This window comes from Equus asinus, chromosome 6 (assembly GCF_041296235.1).
Source record: "Equus asinus isolate D_3611 breed Donkey chromosome 6, EquAss-T2T_v2, whole genome shotgun sequence".
Classification (NCBI taxonomy): domain Eukaryota; kingdom Metazoa; phylum Chordata; class Mammalia; order Perissodactyla; family Equidae; genus Equus; species Equus asinus.
This window is the reverse complement of record NC_091795.1, coordinates 62,114,902-62,137,204: the sequence shown is the minus strand read 5'-3', so window position 1 is coordinate 62,137,204 and position 22,303 is coordinate 62,114,902. Positions and strand designations below refer to the sequence as shown.

Below are 22,303 nucleotides of genomic sequence, written 5' to 3'. Positions count from 1 at the left end.
TTAGTAACTTCAGGAAAGGAAGCTTATTTATTCAACCACAACCTCTTGACTCTAGGATGCAAAGATGAAGGGATCTTTCTCTCAAGGTGCACTCTGTCTGGTGGGGGATACAGTCAAGAAAACAAAAAAATATACAGTAGAGAGTGATAAATAGCATAAAAGATGCTTAAGATATAATAGGGTCAAGGCACAGAAGTGGGACCAGACTTTGTGGGGATGAGGCTGCTGTCAGGGATCAAAGAAGGCTTTCGGAGAATAGCATGCCTGTGTTGTAAAGGAAAGACCTTGAAAAACCTAACCTGACTCAACGTGCATTTTCAAACCATTTTATTTAATAGAAATGTCTTTTTATAACTTCCGTGCATTTACTCAACATCTACTGGGGACCTGGTCTGTGCCAGGAACTGGCCTAGGTCCTGAGAATGCATCAGTGAAGCAGGCAGATCTTTACTCACAGTCTGGCAGTGAGACTGACGCTAAGGAAGTAAGTGGAAGTGTGAACATTGTGATAGAGAAAGAGCAGGGTCTGTAGCAGGGGGGACCTGCCCTAGCCCTGAGGAGGGACTTTAGTACACAGCTGAGCACTTGGGTATTTGCCTAGTTGGTGTGAGTTCTGTCTTCTCTTTGAAAGTAGAGTCATTCTGAATCCCCCCTGGGGCCCAGCCCCGGGCGAGGGGATGTAGTTAGTAGCTCAGAAGCCACTGCCTGACTGATGGGGTCTTTTCTTTATTGCTTAGGAAGTTACTTCTGATCTTCACCATCCTAAACATATTCTGAAGTTTTATAGAAGTGCCAGAGTTCTGATTGAATACTACCAAACAGTTTTTACTGAGTGTTTATTAAAGTCATGTCTGGTTAAGTGGGACACAAGATTACAGGTCCTGAGGTCACTTTGGTTCACAGTGAGAAAAGTTGCACGCTTGAAACTCTAACTCTAGCCAGCAGTCTTACAAATGCCCATCACTGGTCATGACAGGATGATTATTCACTGTGGAATTTTTTTTTTAAAGATTTTATTTTTTTCCTTTTTCTCCCCAAAGCCCCCCGGTATATAGTTGCATATTCTTCCTTGTGGGTCCTTCTAGTTGTGGCATGTGGGATGCTGCCTCAGCGTAGTCTGATGAGCAGTGCCATGTCCACTCCCAGGATTTGAACCAACGAAACACTGGGCCGCCTGCAGCGGAGTACGCGAACTTAACCACTCGGCCACGGGGCCACCCTCTTCACTGTGGAATTTTTAAGGAAGGTGAGTAAGAGGTGCCATCCCCAGATGGCAAGGATGGTTATTAAAGAAGCTCTTCACCTTACCAACTTCTGCCTTACAAAATCAGACAGATATAATCAAAGCCCAAGCTAGAGCAAAAACTCTGCCCATCAACAGATGGCATTAGTAGTAGCTAATATGCTGTGAGCCTTTCAGGGCCTGTTACAGTTGTATACTTAATAAGTGCTTGTGAAATTCATTGAAAACAGTCGGCTTTCCAAATCCCAGAAACGAAGACGGAGCATCAGAGCTGGAAGGGATGTCTGAGGTCATCTAGTGTAGGCTTTGCCAACCAGTAGATTTTAAAGCTTTATCCAGTATCTTTAACCAAGATATACCTCTCATACTCTGTCACTGTCTCTGGTTTTCCTGGAATCCCCATCAAGGAAAGGAGCTGTGTTGACAGCCCTACTCCCAAATCCCACACCTCCTCCTCCCTACATTCTTGCAATGGCTTCAGTGTCAGCACCCAGCCCTGTTGGGACTTTACTGTTGCAAAGAAACTAAAAAGTGGCAGAATAATGAGGGAACATTTTGGAGTGATGATAATGTTCCACATATTGAAAAGAGGGTGGGTTATACAGGCATAGGCTTTTGACAAAATTCTGGAATGGTATGCTACAGATTTGTGAATTCCATTGTTGTGCAGATTTTACCAAAAAAAACTGTAAAAGAAAAAACCTCTAATAAATGATAGACATGCCGAAGTGTTTAGAGATGACATATATTGACGTCTGTCAATGTATAAAAAATATCAGATGGATAGATGGATGGACAGAGGGATAGATAGATGGATCATTATGTGAGAAGGCAAATATAGTAAAATGATCGTAGAATCTAGGCAGTTATACGGATGCTCACTATATAACAATTTTTCTGAAAAATTTTCTCAGTAAATGTAAATAATTTATAATTATTTAATAATATATAATAAATCCTAGGAAAATAAAAAATAGAAGTTTAAAACTAGGAACTAGTAAAACATTTGAAATTTTTCATAATAAAATGTTGAGGGGAAAAAAGTGGCGGAATAGTCCTCCCTAGGCCAACCTGGTCTTGGAAACCAATGCTCAGAGAGCGTGTCTGACTCTATTATTCCATTGTTTCAGATCACTAAAGGCTCTCCATCCCCAGTCCAATAAAATCTCACCTCTTTGGCTCGGCACACAAGGCACTTCATAACCTGTCCCCTGACCCACTCTCTGACCACATCTTCAAGCCTCCAAGCATAAGAGCAGAACTGTAACGACACATGTGGGCGACCAAGTCGGCTGATAATTTAGTGCTCCTTCAATATGATATTTTTAAACTAATTTTTACTTATCAAAGCAATATCTGGGGGCCAGCCTGGTGGCACAGTGGTTAAGTGCGCATGTTCTGCTTCGGCGGCCTGGGGTTTGCCAGTTCGGATGCCGGGTGCAGACATGGCACTGCTTGGCAAAAGCCATGCTGTGGTAGGTGTCCCACATACAAAGTAGAGGAAGATGGGCATGGATGTTAGCTCAGGGCCAGTCTTCCTCAGCAAAAACAGGAGGATTGGCAGCAGTTAGCTCAGGGCTAATTTTCCTCAAACAACAACAACAACAACCACAACAACAACAAAACAAAAAAAAGCAATATCTGTACATAATTTAAAAGGTCAAATAGTGTCAAAGGCTTATAACAAAAAATAGCATTATTTTCACAGCTCTGTCCCACCCCCACCATCCTATTATCCAGAGACAATCATTTCCAGCTTTTATAGCTGTTTCTATTTGCCTCCAAGAATGTGATTCTCTCTATTCATCAGGTTAGATATTATCTATTGATTTCCTTTTATTGTAGGCATGAGGCGATTAGTGCTCTGACTTTTCCCCTGCCCGCTCCCTCTAACCTCGCAACATAGTTGTATCATATTTTTTGGTTAAACCCATATTCATTGTTAATATGATTGTAGGTAATACCTGTTGATGAATCAAGAAGTGTATGGTGACTGCATTTTCTTTCTTGTTTATTTTCACTTTCTCTTGAAGTTAAAAACTGCTCTGTTTTTTCATTTCCTTAGATTTCATTGAACCAATTGTAAGTGTTCCCACACCCACCCATAGCTCTAGAAAACGCTGCTCACTAAAAATTTTCACATGACCAAACCTATTAGGTAATCTAATAGGTTCCCCCTGACAGCATCCTTCCTCGAGCCCTCCATTCCACTTAATTTATATGGGTTACTGCTAGGTCTACCACACAGCATAGTCAGTGTTGGTCTTCTGGTACTCCCTTTTGCCATCATCCTGGAGATGCCCTTTGCTTCTATCCTGTGTTGGATCCCTGTTCCCTGGATCCACTGTGTTCTTAGTTTATTTTCTTGTTTGGTGGAACATATCATCCAGTAGTTTCTTGAGAAAGGAAATGTGAAAGGAACGTGTTTTTGAGATTTTTACAAGGATGAAAATGTATATATCATCCTCACACATAACCAATGGTTTGGGTGGTTGTCTATAGAATTCTAGATTGAAAATAACTTTTATTCAGACTTTTAAATGGCATTACTTCATTAGCGTCTAACTGTCAGTATTATCATTAAGAAATCCAGTGTTATTCTTTTTCCTAATCCTTTGGAATGATTTTTTCTCTCCCTGAAAGCTTTTTTTCCTTCTGAGTTTTTGTGGTTGTTATTTTTCTTGTTCTGGTTTCTAATTTCCATATTGGAGGTGTTCCTCAGATCTCCAGTGATCTTTGTCCATCCACTTATAACTTAAAATGAAGCTGTTTATGGGAGAGTGGGCTTGTGTTCTGGTGAACTGTAATATAAGCAGGTGGCCAACTTTTTCATTTGGTATCCCTAAGTGTTGCTATAGTTAGGTCTCTTCTCTGATGGTGTTCAGTTTCCTCAGAGAAGGATCCTCCATCTCCTATGGGAAGAGGGGAGGGAGGGAGTGTGCTTAAAACCTGGCACTGAAGTCCTCACTCCCCTTTCAGACTCTAGCACCTCACTACTGGCTCTCTTCTGTACTTGAGACTTTTTTTTTTGTTTAATTTTTGGTGAGGAAGATGGGCCCTGAGCTAGCATCTGTTGCCAATCTTCTTCTTTTTATTTTCCTCCCTAAAGCCCCAGTACATAGTTGTGTATCCTAGTTATAAGTCCTTTTAGTTCCTCTATGTGGGATGCCACCACAGCATGGCTTGATGAGCGGTGCGTAGGTCTATGCCCAGGATCTGAACCTGTGAACCCCCGGGCCACTGATGCGGAGCATATGAACTTAACCACTATGCAATGGGCAGGCCCCTTCCTGAGACTTTCTAGATCAGCTTCTCCAGAGACTCTACTCTCATCTTTGAGGGTGGGGGAAAGGTAGCCCCCTCATAGTGTGGGTGGGAACCTAGAGGTCTAGTGGTTCCTTACACACTCTTAAACAGTCCTCATTTCACTCCCTTGCCTCACCTCTCCCTTCCAGGTATTTGGTGCCACCAGTTCCTGAGCCTTCCTGCAGCTGGGCAGAGTGAGTCAGCTCCTTCTGATTAACATGCCCTGGGCGGGAATTTTCGTTTGACCTTCCTCCTTTTTGGTTCAGAGTCACAATTGTCTCCTAGTTTTACTAAAGATAAACTCTATGTTTCTTATTTTTTGTTCTTGTTGTTTTACGGCAATTTTTGAGAGAATAGGGAGGGCAGATCTTTATTCTGTCATCTTAAAACTGGAATCTTCCAAATGAATACTGTATTAAGAAAAAAACCCAGGTTTTCCTCCAGGGTTTCTCCTTTACTCTCACACAATTACCACACACACAATATTTCTGACACCGGATGTGTGGAGGTTTGTCCCCCCACACCAAACAATTCTGCAACACCAGCTGGGTGTCCTACCATTTAACTCAGTTCTGACACTGTCTACCTGGAGATAACATCAGATCCCACAGGTTAAGAGCTTAGTCCCACCACGAGACTGCTCCCCACTTCAGATGCCAGTTGCAGGTAGTAGGTCTCCAGGTTACCCACAACTTTTGTCTGATTTGGCTACAAATCGGAGGTTCCCATGACCTCCTCCCCCTTGGTTTTGATTGTTTGCTGGAGTGGCTCACAGAACTCAGGGAAACACTTACTTATGTTTACCAGTCTACTAAAGGATATGATAAAGGATACAGATGAACAATGAGATGAAGAAATATATAGGGGGAGGTCTGGGAGGGTCCCAACTACAGGAGCTTCTGTCCCTGTGGAGTTGGAGGGCATCACCCTCCCCATACATGGTTGTGCTCATCAACCTGAAAGCCGTCAGAACCCTGTACTTTTGGGATTTTTATGGAGCCTTCATCACGTAGGCAAGATGGATCATTAACTCCACTTCCAGCCCCTTTCCCTTCTCTGGAGAATGAGAGGTGGGGCCGAAAATTCCAAGCTTCTAATCATGGCTTGGTTGTTCTGGCACCCAGCCCCCATTCAGGAGCGATTCAGGAGCCATCCAGGAACCCATCCAGAGTCACTTCATTAGAACAAAAGACACTACTATCACCCAGGAAATTCCAAGGGATTTAGAACTCTGTGTCAGGAACCAGGGTCAAAGACCAAATATTAGAACAAAAGGTGCCCCTAGTGCTCTTATCACTTAGGAAATTACAAGGGTTTTAGGAGTTCTGTGCCAGGACCTGGAGGCAGAGACTAATATATATATTTTTTTATTATCTCACAGATATTCTTTATTATTTGTTCAAGTAGTTTTTAGAGGAGAGGCTGTGTTGGGAAAGGGTGGAGAAAGAGGACCAACAGTGGTAGAGAAGCTGAGCTCTGCCTCTAAACTTGAACTAGTCTTGGCCAAAGGGGAATGTACTTGCTTAGATAAGCAAACCGTTGAAAGGACAGGGATGGCTAGATCTTGCTAGAACTAGGTACCTGATCCTTCCAAGACTCTCTCTAGAGATGGCTACATTCTCCAAGTCATTGGGAATGACTTGTGTGCATACCTTAATATTAATACCATCAGAGAGGAAAGAACTGCTATCTATTACTCAGCTATTGGAAGAAAAAACCTAGAGAATTTCATTGCCTGTCCCAGCTTGCATCATGGACTTGCCCCACAGTGGCCTGGGAAGCTCTATTTGGATCACAAGAGTAAGGGAGAAAAGTGGAAAGTCCCTAAAGGAAGGGAAAGGAACACCAATGTTACCTGGGGCATCATTGGTGTCCTGACTATTCACTAAACTGTTGACCTACAGCTCATCACTGCCCCTAAATAGACTTCTCCCTTGACAAGGTGGCTAGAAAACACAAGGTTCATTTATTACTTCACTTCCAAAACATCTATGATCACCTACTGAATGCCACTGAGTACTGGTGATGAGGATCAAGGCTGCCCCAGGGAGAGAAGCCCAAGGCGTCCTGCCCTACAGACTGATCTATATCATCCTCCGAGAAGCATAGGACCTCCTGACTTAATCTGATCTGATTTCTTATCTAAAGTTATAGGACCACCCAATAACCAGACCCCAACTACACTGCTACCATTTTAACAATTTTTTTCATGATCTTTCCTTTGTCTTGTAAAGAAATAACCCACATACCTATGCCTTATACATTTAGCTCTAACCCTCAACACATTGCAGCTCTTACTGCCCGTGGGTCCTGTCCCCATGCTATTCCATACTATTCTCTGAATACAAGAGCACTACTGTCAGACCTTGAGAGTCCAAGAAATCTTTCTTTTGACTCCTCGACTCACCTGATGAGGATTATTTTAGGCTGGTTAATTTTAAAACTGCAGATGAGAAGCAGGCTCCGAGGACTGGAATTTGCTTGCCCTTTGAGAGACATTTGCATTTGTGAAAGAAGGGAGATGACCTTGTCTCTAGAAACTCTTAATGGGGAAAGCAAGAACTTAAGTTGGTTACTGTCTGGCAATCTCATGTAACTGATTTAGGGTGGTGGTTTCTGACCTTTACTTAATCCGATTTGATTCTTATCTAAAAGTCATGGGATCACCCAATAGCCAGACCCCACCTGCACTGATACCATTTTAACTTTTTTCCCTGTTCTTTCCTTTGTCTTGTAAAGAGATGGCTCACATACCTATGCCTTAAATTTAGCCTTTCTCTCCACTCATGTTTGCAGCAGAAGCGGCAGCAGCAGCTCCTCCTGCCCGCAGGTCCTGTCCCCACGCCGCAGCTCTGACTGCCCATGGGTCCTGTCCGCATGCTGGCAGCAGTAGCGGGGGCAGCAGCAGCGGCTCCTCCTGCCCATGGGCCCTGTCCCCACGCAGCTGCCTGACTGCCCATGGGTCCTGTCCCCATGCTATTCCACACTATTCTCTAAATAAAAGAGCACTACTGCCAGATCTTGAGAGTCCAAAAAATCTTTCTTTCGACTCCTCGGCTCACCGACCCCGCATCACACCAAGCCCACATCACTGGGAATAAAATGATGAATGAGACTCAGTCCCTGTCTTCAAGAAGCTCACAATCTAATTGTCAAGAGAGCCATGTAAACAAACAATTACGGTACAGTGTTGTGCTATAGGACAGAAGTTCCTACAGCAATCCAAATGCTTAGAAGATGTAGAGAGAAAGGAGGCTGTAATTTCCCTTGCAATAGCAGTATTTTGGAGTGGTGATTCAAGCGGGGTTTTGAAAGACATAAATATGAGATCACCAGCTAAAGAGGAAGAGAGAAGACACTCCAAGCAGAGAAAACAAAAAGCATAAATCATGTGTTAAGGCTCATTTATGCATTTGTTAAAAAAATATTTATCAAGTACTGCTAGATATCTTATACTAGGTAGGCACTGGGGATACAATTCTGAACAGCACAAACATAGTTCCTGTTCTTAAAGTATGCAGTATGATAGACTCAGACAATCAAATTGTCAAACAAATAAATATCTAATTACAAACTGTAAAGTATATGGAAGGAAAGTATATGGTGCTACAAGAACCCGACAGGATCGTTAAAAGTGGGCCGGGGATGTGGTGGGAGGGGTCAAAACATGGAGTATCCAGAGAAGCATAACCACTTCCACATGGCTGGAAAAAACAGAAGGTCTAGCTGTCGTGGACAGGGCAACAAGTCCATTGCTTCCATTTTACCCTTAGGGCTGTTCCATACTTGTAAATAGTTCTTTGAAACCCGTGGACAGAGAATTATGAATTCTAGAATTCTTTCTTTCTTTCAGCAAATTTAGCTTATCTAAGAATCTCAAAGTTCCATTTGTAAATTATAGATACTCAAGTCAGATCTAATCTGTCATATTGCTGCCCGCTGCCTCCCTCAAGATGTTTGAGTCCATCTGGAGTTTCTCAAAATCCTTCAGTGAGATTTTTTGTTTTCTTTTTACTTCTCCAAACAATTGAGTGTCATCAACTGCCTTTTCCAACTTAGAGTTCACCTCTTCTTGTTGACTGCATTAAGCACACCAACAATTGGAGACATTTTAAAAAGCTGACTTTGGATGCAGTCTCTCTTCCACTATAAAAAATGACTAGCATTTTTTATTCCCAGTTAGTAAACCACAGCTGCCAAGATTTGTCCTTGTGTGCGGTATTATCAAGTTGCGGTGAGTCACTGGTCTGTACCACAAGCACTGACTACCAAGTTATGCCAGGTTGGATTCCTCTGATTCACACCCTTTAGCATCTGCAGCATCCAGAGTCACACTGACAGAGAGCCACCTATTAAGTGCTTCACTTAGAGATGACCAGTTACCAAGGGCCCTCAGCAAAATGGCAAAATAAATATGGTGTGTCTTTGGTGCCTTCCCAAAGCCCACATCTTTGACTCTCCCTGTGTCCCTTCTCCTCAACCACAGTTTTCATGCTCTTAACTCTAGTGTTGAACTTGTGCAGTGGCACAAGGGAGGCATGGAGAGAGAAAAAGAGAATCGTCTTGGAATAGATGATTCCTTGGGTCTGGGAGCACTTTAATGTCTATGTGCCCACACCCAAACTGTACTTACACATCTTGAAAGAGAGGCCCTCAGGGAAGGAGGAGGGGATCTGTGGGAACAAGATAAGGGAGGGAAGTGGTGCAGAAAAGAGGCGCTCTGATGAGAGCTCCACCCTTGGGAGCAGAAAAGGAGCCATCTACACTTCTGGGTACCAGATAAGGATAAAGTTGGACACCATGTAAGGTTTTTGGAGACTTCACTACTGTCCCCTGTTGTTATTCTTTTTATCCCCTTCTGTTTCCCCATTGTGCTCCCAAAACAAAGCCCTTAAAATGGAAAGGGCCTGTGTGCTTATTTTGGTGCACAATTAGACAGGGGTACATCCCACTTCACATCCACTCTTGGAGACAAATGAGAGCCAAGAAATAGAGTAGGTGCTAACAGCTCAGAAAAGAAAAGAAAGCAAGTTGAATTTCTCAGAACTATGGAAAGTGGAAAAGAGGTTCAAGGGGTTGGGTCACTGAGACTCTACCTGGGAAGATAGCCTTAGGGTTCCCCAACAACCCCTGGAAGAGTACAGTCCTCTTTCCCCAATGCTTGTCCTCCCTAAGTGCTTCATGTCTTCAAATGACCTTTCCTTCCTTATCCTTAGTCCAAACTCCCATTTGGGCAAAAGAGGAAGAGGAAGAGCTTGGACCAACATGGCAAGATGGAGCAAGGCTTTGCAGATGAGGAAGACACATATGAGCTTCTTAATTTGGCATCATCTCTAAAAGAATTCTTTTTTTTTTTTTTTTTAAAGATTGGCACCTGAGCTAACAACCATTGCCAATCTTTTTTTATTTTTTTTCTGCTTTATCTCCCCAAACCTCCCATACATAGCTGTATGTCTTAGTTGCAGGTTCCTCTAGTTGTGGGATGTGGGACGCCGCCTCAACGTGGCCTGACGAGCAGTCCCATGTCCGCGCCTAGGATCTGAACCCTGGGCTGCCGCAGTGGAGCGTGCAAACTTAACCACTCGGCCGCGGAGCCGGCCCCTAAAAGAATTCTTGTATGATGCTTCCTTCTGGGTCAGCATCCATGGGATCTCTAGGGCAAACATCATTTTCCAAAAGGAATAGCTACTTTCTATTTAGTTTTTCGAAGGAGAAGGTAGGGAAGAACCAGTCCCAAGAGAAATAACCAGTGGAAGAATGTGTTAGAGTTTCCTAGCTATACTTCAGAGACCATGATTTCCTTGCATTTATTCCTGAATGTGATTATATTAGCCAGACACAAATGGCAAACATTTCACATTAATGACTGTAATTTGTGTTCCTTTTACATTACCAAAGTGAGTGTCTGTATCTTTTCCTTTCATTCTGTTGATTATTCAGCATCAATGAGAAGCATCCTTACAATACTTTTTAGCAATACTGGATTTCTTATGTCACTTTCAAACAAATTAGGAAACAGAGACCCTCAATCAGTCCGTAAGAAGCAGGAGATCCCTTTCTTCAACCCTCTCATTCCGTCTTCAGTCCTGAGTGTTCTTGTGATCTAACAATACATTTACTTTCAGTCTTCTAGGTTGCTCTGCCATATGCGTCCTCAAAGGAATCTCGAGTAGCACTCTGGCTGCACCCCATTTCCTGTCCTAGCTCCCCCTCCCCCTGTTCCTTGGGTTTAGGCTGGTGGCTGGAAGCAACTATGAGGGTAGGGCCTACCCTTGGAGGGTGGGGCCCTATAGACTTGTGGTTATAAGGGTGGCCTCTGCAGTCTGACTGCCTGCATTAGAATCCTTGTCTCCTCCACCAACGGTAGCATTATCTTGAGGAACATCTAAATTCTCAAAGCCTATAGAATGGAAATCACACACTCTTGACATGACCAGCCTGACAGCCACCTGAGTGAGCAGAGACCACCTCCAGCTAGCACAGCACTTACACAACATTTAATTGTTAAGGCCAAATATTGCTAGCCAATCAGAGACACTCCAAAAGTTTGTTTTCTTAATATGGAAAGGAGTTACTTTGTGGTTTTGAGCTTTAAAAGATGTGCTAGCCCACTCCAAGATGGTCCCCCAATGATCCACACCTACAGGTATTCATGCCCTCATGTAGTTCTCTCCTACGTTGTATCAGAGTTGGTCTATGTGACAGATAGAATATGGCAGAAGTGATGGAATGTCACTTCGGAGGCTAGATTATAAAAGACATTGTGGCTTCTGCCTTGCTCTCTCTTGCATCAATCTTTCTGGAGCATGCCAACTGCCATGGCTCGAGGTAGGCTTGTGAAGAGACTGATGAGGCAAGGAATTGAGATCTTCAGCCAACAGCCGGCAAGGAACTAAGGCTTCTTGCTAAAAGCCACATGTGTCAGCCATCTTAGAAGTTGGTCCTCTAGTCCCAGTCAAGTCTTCAGATCACAAGAGCCCTGTCTCACATCTAGACTGCAACCTCATGAGACCCTGAGCCAGAATCATCCAGCTAAGCTGCTCCTAGGTTCCTAACCCTCGGAAACTATGATATAATAAACGTTTGTTGCTTTAAGCTGCTAAGTTTGAGGCAACTTTTGGAGGTACACAGCAATACATAATGAATACAAAATGCCTTTTCTCTCTTGAACCTCAGCCCCTAGAACCAAAACTCTGTGCTGTCCTCCTGACCAGCAGTAAAAGAAATGTCTATTCAGCCTATTCTGTGGTAGTAACGGTACCTACCTCACCAGGTTGGGAGGACTGAGCTGGCTAATACATGTAAAGCACTCAGTGTGAGCCTAGCACAGAGTAAGCATTCAACCAATGCTAGTTACCACTATTATACAGAAACAGGTCTGTGGGTAGTTGCTCTGGACATTGGTGCCTTGGGGGCTTAGGGCATAGCATAACGAATGGAGACTTAGAAATAAGGAGGCAGGGAAGGAAATCCTAAGGCATCTTCTCCCACTCTTAGTAGTTCATAGGGATCAGTTCTCTGGCTGCTGCAGCCAGGGCTCCCTTCCATGAGAGCAGGAGGGCAGGTCAGAGGAGTGATATTTCCTTTTCTTACCCTCTACAGCGACTGAAGCAGTATGGACAAAGAAAAAGTTTACTAAGTGGGGAAAGGGAAAGAAAATAGGAGATTAAGGTGGTGGAAGTCATCTTTACCTGCTTCTTAATTTTTCCCTCTACTACCTTGTTTATTTTCAGCTTCCATTGAGCCAAGTTGAAGCTGTGCTCATTATAAGGAGAAGAAATACTCCTTATTGTGCCCAACCATGCACTCTGCAACTTGGCACAGGTCTACTGTCTAGTGTCTGCTCATGGCCCAGGCCATCTCTGGTACGAGCTGTTCAGAAATGAGATAGGCTCTGGGAATTACAAGCCAGGAAGCTTAACACGGGTCATTCATTCTGAGGGGAGACACACCAGAAGGGAAAGACAGTTTTTGGAATACTAAGAACAAAGTGAAGAATACGAAGAACAAAGTGAAAGTTTGTCAATCAATGTGCCAAACTAAAGTGATCAGGCAGAAAAGAAATTGAAGAATAATTGAGAGCCAACAGCAGTCAGAGACAGACTAAAGTAAAACGGGTCGTTGGGAGCAATCTTGAAAGAATTTGAAGAATGTGTCTTGTACACTGAATCGTTATCCTTAAATACACTAGAGTGTAAGCTTCACAATTTTTATCTGTTTTGATCAGTATGTTCCCAGCGCCTAGATCAGAGCCTGGCACATAGTAGGAGCTTGATAAACATTTGTTAAATAAATGAATGAATATGTGACTCAACACAGCTCAAAAGGGTAAATATTGAGAGACCTAAGTATACACACAAATTTATTTAAGTTATACACTTTGACCCACACTGCTTTTTAGGAAAGATCTCCCATAAAACTCAGTAGTCAATGTGGATTATGTATTCCAAATACTTAATACAAATACATAATACAAATAAATGGGGACTTGGTCAAGTTTCAAATTCTTCCTGTCCCAAAACTTTGAGCTGCATCCACTTGTTAGACAAATTAGAAAGAATATTCTAGCTTTGTGGGCTATGGAAATAGACAAACTGAAATAGAAGTATTTCAAAAATATTTGAAATATCTCATATGAGGAAATTATAGCTTGAATTCACAGGTCATGAGCAACATATTAACATAACATTAATTGTCCTATACCTACTTCAGGGGTTGTAAGCTATCATATCTTTAAGGGGTAAGAAATACTCAACTGGCTGTCTAATAGATGGACCCCACAGTGATCTACTCTTAGAGAAACTGCTTCGATAAAACCAACTGTTTAACTCAGCCTAAGGCTCTACAGGGTCACTCCATGACTGTTGTTCCATTTGTATGAATAAAGGGGAAATGTAAGCAATTTTGATATTTTCTCTGTCATTTCTGGTACAGAAAAGAGACATGAACTGTACTGGTTGGCTAGAATCCTTTAGTCCTTTAGGACTTTGAATCATTTCAAAAGTCTCCTGTGAGGTAAACAAATCTGTCTTCACAAGGAGGTGCTGCAGCATAAAGTTCAGGTCAGAGTACACACAGGAAAGACTATCCACAGTTACCCACAGGTTTCACTGAGTGTCCGTCCACAGCCAACTGGGTCTGAGCTTCCTCTGGCTCAACTCGGGAACTGTACAGTCATCTGGAGCCATTCTGTGCCGAATGACAGCCATCTGCTTCCCATGTGCCCTTTCTACTTGGACAAATAAAAACAATCACCCCATGTGAAAACCCATTAATTCATGTTCCTTCAAAGACACTCAGCCCCACCTCAGAAGTATAACACCTGGGACAGCAATTCTTTGGTTATCAAGAATGGATCACCTAGAGCAAACCTTGGAAGCATTTAGAACGTTCGTGCATTTCCACAGGAAAAAATACTCTTGATTTCCTTTTTTGGAAACTTTGAGGTTCCCGTCTATCTGTAATCGGATTACTCAGATGATGTACAAAGAGTGGGTGAACAATTATTTACATGAGTTCTGGCTTAAAGCACGAAGTTTTGACCATACCAACACTAGTTTAAAAGGATGTATGCTTTGTCATAATCCTATTATTTATATTTGTAACATGTTTCCTTATCTTCATAGATAACCCACTCTTTAAGTTTTAGGGATTTGGGAGTGGTGGATAAAGAAATGAATGTAATTCATTCATTCAAATATTATTGTGCTTACTCTGTGTTGGCCTGGTAGCAGTACTGGGATGCAGGGTGCATTTATATTTATTGAGACTCTATGACTTTTTCACTTTTTTCCTCATTCAGAAGCTATCTGTATTTATTTATTAATTAATTGATTTTTAACATTATCTGCAGCATTGCACCACTTTGCACTAAAATTTATTTTAAGGGCAGAGCTTTATCATTTTCATGCTATATGCATTATCAAGCTTGGGCAGTTCACTGGGGGCACTAAAGTGTATTCACCACTTTAGTTCTTTCTGCCAAAGATTATTTTGTCAAACCAAATAAAACCAGGAAAATACATACTTTGAGAATCAATGTTACCGTTTTCACAGTACTATAAAATTTGCCACCTCAACACTATTGATAAAATAAATAAACAGTGGTTAAGAAGTAGCCAACTTCCCAGGCTTGTGGAAGCCTAGGAACTGCTTAGACAAAAAGAGCAGATGGTGAGAAAGCTCCAACATCAAAAAGAATCACAAGATAAAAGTTTACAGCTTTGGCACTGCCCTGCCTTTGAGAAATCTCTCTAGAGGGCAAAGGGCACTAGAGTGACTACTGCTTTAACAATAAAAGTCTCCCTAGAAACACTGTGAAGCGGGGAGGAGAGACAAACCTTATTATACATATACACATCCGTGTATACATATATATCTATACGGAAACATACATATACGCAGATGTGTATACACATATATCTATGTACACACATATATCTATTTACACACATATGCACATGTATACACATGTATGTACACATTATGTAAAATAGTATACGTCTGAGGGAAAGTAATGAGGAGAAGTATGGGAGTCAAAGGGGAACTGTGTGAATCCCCTCCTGCTCCAGGATTTCGAAAGATTCTACTTGGCTTTTTGAAGTACTCACCTCACTAAAGGGGAGAATTGTCAGAAAGAATTCATACCTGCTGAGCCTGTTTTGTTTATTCTTTTCTTTTAGTATGCTTACCACTAAGCAGCAGAAAAGTCTGGGAATTCTTTTTGGACAAGGGCAGTTTAGCCCCTGCTATTGCTAGAAAGTTAGTCATTTAGAATCCATAGTTTTGGGGGGAAAAAAAGCACCCTGGGGTTTTTCCTTATTCCAATTATTAAAATGCAAGTTTCACAAGAGCACAAATTTGTTCACAGCTATAACGCCGGCATAAAGGTCAGCACATAGTTGATCCTCAATAAATACTGTTGATTGAATATAATGGATGAATTAAAGGATCAATCAATGAGATCAATGAGTATTGAGTGTTTTCTATATGCAGTGGAGAATACAGGATAGTATAAGACATAATTGCGCCTTCAAGAAGCTTTGTAACCAGATAGAGACACAAAGTTAACAATCCCAGAGTAGATGGAGAATAATATGCAATAGTGGCAAGAGTGACAGCTAGGTTATGGGTGGTTCAGTCTATAATGCTCTTAGGGGCGTGGAGAGCAGAGAGATGATGCTGACCTGGGCCTTAAATAATTGACAGGATTTAAATAACTGCCTGCTTACTAACTCCTCTTCTCCAAGTGGCACTTTGAGGGGTCTGGAGCACATCCTCAGAACCTCTTGGGGGGGTTCTAGTGACTTACAAATTTAAGAATGCCTTAAATCCGTCTGTCAGATCTACCTAGAAGCGCAGTACTGTTTTCAGTAAGAGTAGAAGAAGGAAGACAGAGAATGATTTTGTAAAATAGATATGGTGACCTTATTACTGGAGCTCCAATCCCATATTTGAAATTGAGACTGTCTAGAAAAATCTCTGCTCAATAAATACTTGCAAATTCTCTGATACAGATCCCATGGCCCTCTTCTCACTTGTCACGGAGAATGTGTTATTACTCTACACAGTGGACTCCAGTCCTTTGCTTTAATGAATACTTCAGGAAAGTTAGCTTTCAGAAAGATCTTTGCTGATAACTAAAGATTGATTCGGGTTGCAAACTGACCTCCAGGTAGCCCTTTGCAGCTTAAAGTCAAAAGGTCAATGGATCGAATGGATAAAAGCCATTTAGTTTGTCTAATCTGAACGGAGTGAAGCTGTAAACCTGAACAGAGGGTGAGGGATTCTGTAGCTCTCAGCAAGGTTTGTGATACCGCCATACTAACGCTGCCATCCCTGTACCTATGCTCTCTCAGTTTTGTTTAATATTATTTTTTGCAGGAATATGCTTGGATGGCAAAACATTTTTCTTTTCTGCTTTTCTACTGGCCTCTCACTTGCTTTCTTCCTACCATGTCCTTAAGTCAGGCTGCAGACAGGAATGAGTGCTTGTCTATTATCCCAAGAACAGGCTTTGCTGAATTTATGGAAAAATGGGATCACACTAGGTCTTTTGGAAGACATTGACAAGTGTCCTGAAATGAAAGCAGCACACAGCACAAGTCTCTTCTAAAGCTCTTTGTGTTTTGTATGGCTCTTAAAACAAAACAAAACAAAACAAAACACAAAAACAAAAAAGAAGACAAACTTTTTTACTGGAAAACAAAACAGGTACAGAAAAACACCCAAAACAAATGTGTCGCTTAATGAGTTACTATAGGGCAAACATCTTTGTAACCACCGTCCAGGCCAAGAAATAGAACACTGCCAACCCCAATCCCCACCCAGAAGCCCCTCCATATACTCGTTCCAATGATAACCTCCTCTCTCCACTATTCTGAGTAATAAAGGGATCCTTGCTTTCTTTACGGTATTGTTACCCAAGTGTAATAAAACACCCTAGACTATTGTTTAGTCTTGTCTGTTATGCAAGGTTTTTCTTTTGTCTCTTTTAATCTATATGTTCCTCCTCCAATTCTTTTCTTTACATCCTATCTGTTGAAGAACCCAGACAACTTAACCCATATACTCTCCTATACTCTAAATGTTGCTGGCTATACACCCACAGTGCACTTCAACAAGTTTCTCTGTCCTCTTTATTTCCTGCATATTAGTTGCTGGATCCAGAGGCATGATCAGATTGAAGTTTGATTCCTTTGGGAAGACTAGGTGCTGTGGTTTGAATGTTTGCGTCCCCTCTAAATTCATATATTGAAATCCTAACCCCCAAAGGTGATTGTATTAATAGGTGGGGCCTTTGGGAGGTGATTAGGTCCTAAGGGAGGAGCCCTCATGGATGGGATTAGTGCCCTTATAAAAGAGATCCCACAGAGCTCCCTTCCCTCTTCCACCATGTGAAGATACGACAATAACTCTGCCATCCAGAAGAGGGCCCTTACCTGACCATCCTGGCACCCTGAGCTCCAGCTTCCAGCCTCTAGAACTGTGAGCAATAAATTTCTACTGTTTATAGCCATCCAGTCAGTGGTATTTTGTTATAGCATCCTGAACAGACTAAGACACTAGATGGTGATGTTTTCTTTCACCAGGAGGCACATGTCTGGATGTCTCTCTTTTTGTGATGTCAGCAGCTTGTTGATGCTCAGTAATAGCCATTCATTTTTTGAGGGTTGAAAAATGGTGATACTCTAACTCTATCATTTCTTTTTCAATTATTAGTTGGAATATTTTTATAAAAAGATGCTTCCCCTCATTTACTATTTAGTGACACAATGGCACTGTTCACGTAGGAAAGGTAGGAAAGAATTATATAGGAAAGAATCAACAAAGAGTTGATTCTTTTGCATTGTCAGTTTTCAAAACAATAAATTAGTTCTTTATCTATCATCCTCCAAAAGAGACCAATTTTATATCTACATATAAAATCAACTTTAAAGCTCAAATCGTATTTATCCTATCTTTTCTTTGGCTAGTGGGAGCCTCTAGGTTTGCTTCTGGACATGACCCTGGTAAATCTTAATAACTTTCTCAGTAGCTAGCATAACAAGGTGTTTGAAGTTCATTCTGTATATATACTGTTTGTTATGGGTTGAATTCTAACTCCAATATTTATACGTAGAAGTCCTAACACCCTACTACCTCAGAATGTGACCTTATTTAGAGACAGGGTCTTTAGAGAGGTAATTAAGTTAAAATGAAGTCGAGTGGGCTCTCATCTAATTTGACCGATGTTCTTATTTTAAAAAGAGGAAATTTGGATACAGAGATTCATATAGAAAGAAGACAATGTGAATAAATACAGGGAAAAGATGGCCACCTACAAGCCAAGAAGAGAGGCCTGAAACAGATCCTTGCCTCACAACTCTCAGAAGGAACCAACCCTGCCAATACCTTGATTTTGGATTTCTAGCCTCCAGAACTCAGGGATAATAAATTTCCATTGTTTAAGCCACCCAGTGTGGTACTTTGTTATAGCAGCCCTAGCAAACTAATACACTGCCCGCTACTTACAATCAGCCATTTCCCTATGAAGCTCAGGTTTCTTTTCGAGAGAAATGGTATTATGGTATTTCAAGACCACAATCTGGCTCCTAGGGATGCTCAAGGTTACAGAACTGGTCACTATTTCTAGGCCTCTTCAGTGGACAGAGATAGGAAAATTAAAAAAAAAAAAAAAAAACCAACCTCCTTTAAAAAAATATTTTTATTGTAAAACAACACACAGATAGAAAAAAACATACATTTAAACATAAAATACCTCTGAGTTAATATTGATATTTCCAATTCAAATTCAGGACTATAAGTTTCTTATTTAATGCCTGTATTTAGTCTTCTACACTAGAAAATCCTGGTTCTCAAAGGCAGAGGGTAAAACAGAAGTCAAATATCCCATAATTGCTGTTTTCTTTATCCCAGATTATGTACAGCACAGGCTCAGAAAAAGACAAATACAATTACCGAGAACAGGTAAAATGTTTTCACATATTCTCTCCCCAGTTTTAATAGTTGTACTGTATCTACGTTGTCAGAGAACCAGGACATACTCAGCTGTCCCTTTCAGCCTGATTTAGTCTTAGTCCTACACGTAATTATTTGTTTAATGCTCACAAATAGGCTTTATGTCAAGGTCTCTCTAGTCATTTTGGTTCTCTGCAGCTTGTTCTCTAGTAGACTCCTCAGAAAATGATAGCAATAGTCCCTGAGTTCTTGCATGTTAAACATTTGTCTGTGCTTTTTATACTTGAAGGTCAGTTTTGCTGAATATAGTATCCTTGGTTCACATTTGTTTTATTTGAGTGCCTCAAATATGTTATTCCGTTTTTGTCGGACATAAAGTGTTGACAAGTCTGATGATAATCTAATTGTGTTTGTTATGTAAATCATCCATTCCTTTTGCCTAGATGCCTAAAGGATTTTTTTCCCTTTTTCTTTAAAGTCTAATCATTTTACTAAATTATGTCTTGGTGTTAGTTGTTCTGGGTGGATGTTCTCAGATACATGGTGTACTCTTTCAATATGTATTTTTTTTTTTTTTTGAGGAAGATTAGCCCTGAGCTAACATCCACCACCAATCCTCCTCTTTTTGCTGAGGAAGACTGGCCCTGAGCTAACATCCATGCCCATCTTCCTCCACTTTATATGGGGGACGCCTACCACATGGCTTGCTAAGCGGTGGCATGTCCGCACCTAGGATCTGAACCAGCAAACCCTGGGTAGCTGAAGCAGAACGTGTGAACTTAACCCCTGTGCCACTGGGCCCCTCAATATGTAATTTAAATTCTTTCTGCTTTTTAATTTGGGAAGGTTTTCTTGAATTATGTTTTTTAGTATTTGTTTTGTTCTCTCACTTTGTCTTCTCTTTCAAGGACTTCCTTTTATCTATAGGTTGGGTCTTCGTTGCCTTTAACTTGTCGCTTTTTCTTGAACTGTTTCTATCTCTTTTAACTTCTTTCTCATTTTTAAAATTCTTGTTCTTTTCACCTTCTATTTCTCTTAAGATATTATTTGTATGTTCTCTTGTGTTCTTTCTAGTTAAGACTTCATTTCTGAAATGATTTTTCTTTTTCATTCTCTGAGTTCTATCATCTCATTTCTGAGTTTAAAATAAAATCTGCTTTATGGTTTTTCTCATGTCAATATGTTTTAGATTATTTTTATTAATACCTTTGAGATTATTTTGAAATTGAAGGTTATGGTCTTGATGTATTCTGTGGACACATGTTTCTGATGTGCTTTCATTGATGAAGTGATATCATTCTGCTCCTTATCCTCTTATTTTCATATAGTAACTGATTTGTTGCCCATTTTTACGTGAAGAGAGTTTCTCTGAAGTTTTAGGGGGAGGCATGGTTCAGGGTAGCTTTGCTAACTTCACAGAGTTCCCACTTTTGTTTCCGTGAAATGTTAAAAAATTAACTGCTCATTTTCTGAGTTTTCTTGGCTGTGGCTCTTCTCTTTCCTTTGTCCCTATTGTTTTTGTCCTGATCAATTTTGATTCCACTCTCACTAGCCTGGGTCAGGCTCTATTCTGGAAGGCAGCCCTGGCGGGTCAGTTTCATGAGGTCATTGGGACCAAATTGTTGTAGTCCCTGCCCTCCTCACTGTAGACCTCTTGAATTCATCTGCTACTGGAGTGGGGGAAACACCTCCAAATTTCAGCTGCTATTCTCAAGTTAGTCTTTTGCACTTTCCAATAAATATCCATTGGCTATTTTTTCTACTTTGTTCTCAGGTTCATTAGAGGTCCTATTGCTTTCTTCTGCTTTCTCTTGCACAAACGGCAGCTCTTGTGGATTTTGGTGACTTGTTCTCATTTGCCTGTATTTTAGGTCTTCTGGGGATATCTTATCACCTAATTTTATTGTAAGTGTTTTTGGTTTTGCTATCTAGGGGCTCTATTTGTTGTTACATGGGGATTTGGAGAGATTAAAAAAACTATGTCACTGCTGCCATCATCCTAGAATCTTCTCAATCCTAAAACATTTTTTAAATGTGTATTTAAAGGACAACAGTATTGTCCAGCATACAGCCCATAGGAAGATGGCCTCCCGACCCAGCAGGCTGTCTCATAGATCTTAGAGCTAGACGGAGCTCCAGGAAATCATCTGGTCCAGCTCCCTGTGGTGAGGCAAGAAAAGCATCACCCTGAATTCAGAATAGGTAGCAGTAGCACTCCAAAACTAAGTAGGGAGTGGAAACTATTGTTTACTAGTTTTAAATCTGGATGTTTTCCTATAGTGTGACTATTACTCATTCAAATTAAAATAAACATACAAGCAATTCAAAAGTACAAACAGCAGGTTTATGTTACATTTGGGTATAGATGAGTGTCAATATTTCTGCATTAGGTATAGTCATGAATTGGAAATATTAATTTAAAATAGTTACTTTTTAAAACAAATCTGAAAATCAGCTAAGAACAATATCCAGTTCAATCAGTTTGTAAATAGCTTTTTGGATGAACCAGAATATTTTAATGCAAATTCTTGTGAATTAACTAGGGAATAAAATCTCTGGTGATGGTAAAATATTGAACTAACAAATGACAGAACACTTTAAAAAAAAAAGAGAAAGAAAGACAGCTCTCCATAATAATGAAAGGAAATAACTATAATACAAGATGAAAATAACCTAAAAGCAAACAGAACATGTCATTAATAGAGTCCTTCATTATCTAGCATAGCCTGTAATGGAGAAATCGCCAAGCGTAATTCTGTTATCTTACCATAAGCAGCACGCACACACTGTAAAATCCATCTCTTCATTTTCTGGTTGAAAAGATCATTGTAGAAAAGGACTGCCAGGGAGTGGAGGTCATGCTGATTTATTGGCAATTAAACCGGCAGGATTTCTGCACTCCCTTCAAAACAAAGTATCCGAGGCTATTCAGCCAGGATGATTACATCGTGGGCTATCTGCTAAACCCGGGAGTCTTTCTGTTAGTGCACAACAGATACAATTGACTTGGCTGTATTTAGAAGATTACTGCTACTTTCTGTGCAGATTCTTGTTGTATCTTCCTCGAATTGCCTCAGCCCAAAGAATTACCTTGTTAGTCAGTTTAATAAGCAGAATCTTACCAAATGGTATATAATTCTGCTTGGGTATATAAGAACTTCGGTACAAATATAAATACTCACTTAAAGCCTGCAAATGTATTATCAAATCTACAGAATCTGTCTATAGTGTCTCGGCCCTAACTTTCTGAAATGTTTGAGATGATATTTGTGGGGTTTGATACTTATTATGGAC

The 22,303-nt window shown here is 40.9% G+C and overlaps 1 long non-coding RNA gene across 2 annotated transcripts in view; it reads right to left on the bottom strand.

The window, feature by feature from the left end:
* The window catches only part of LOC139045530 (uncharacterized), a 90,406-nt gene extending 68,417 nt beyond the window's left edge, over positions 1-21,989 (bottom strand). Inside the window, exon 1 of one of the 2 annotated variants that reach the window (XR_011504039.1) lies at positions 21,777-21,989. This is a non-coding gene — a long non-coding RNA (uncharacterized lncRNA). The remainder of the gene's footprint in view (positions 1-21,776) is intronic. The other variant, XR_011504040.1, reaches the window with a different exon arrangement.
* Positions 21,990-22,303: the final 314 nt, after the last annotated feature.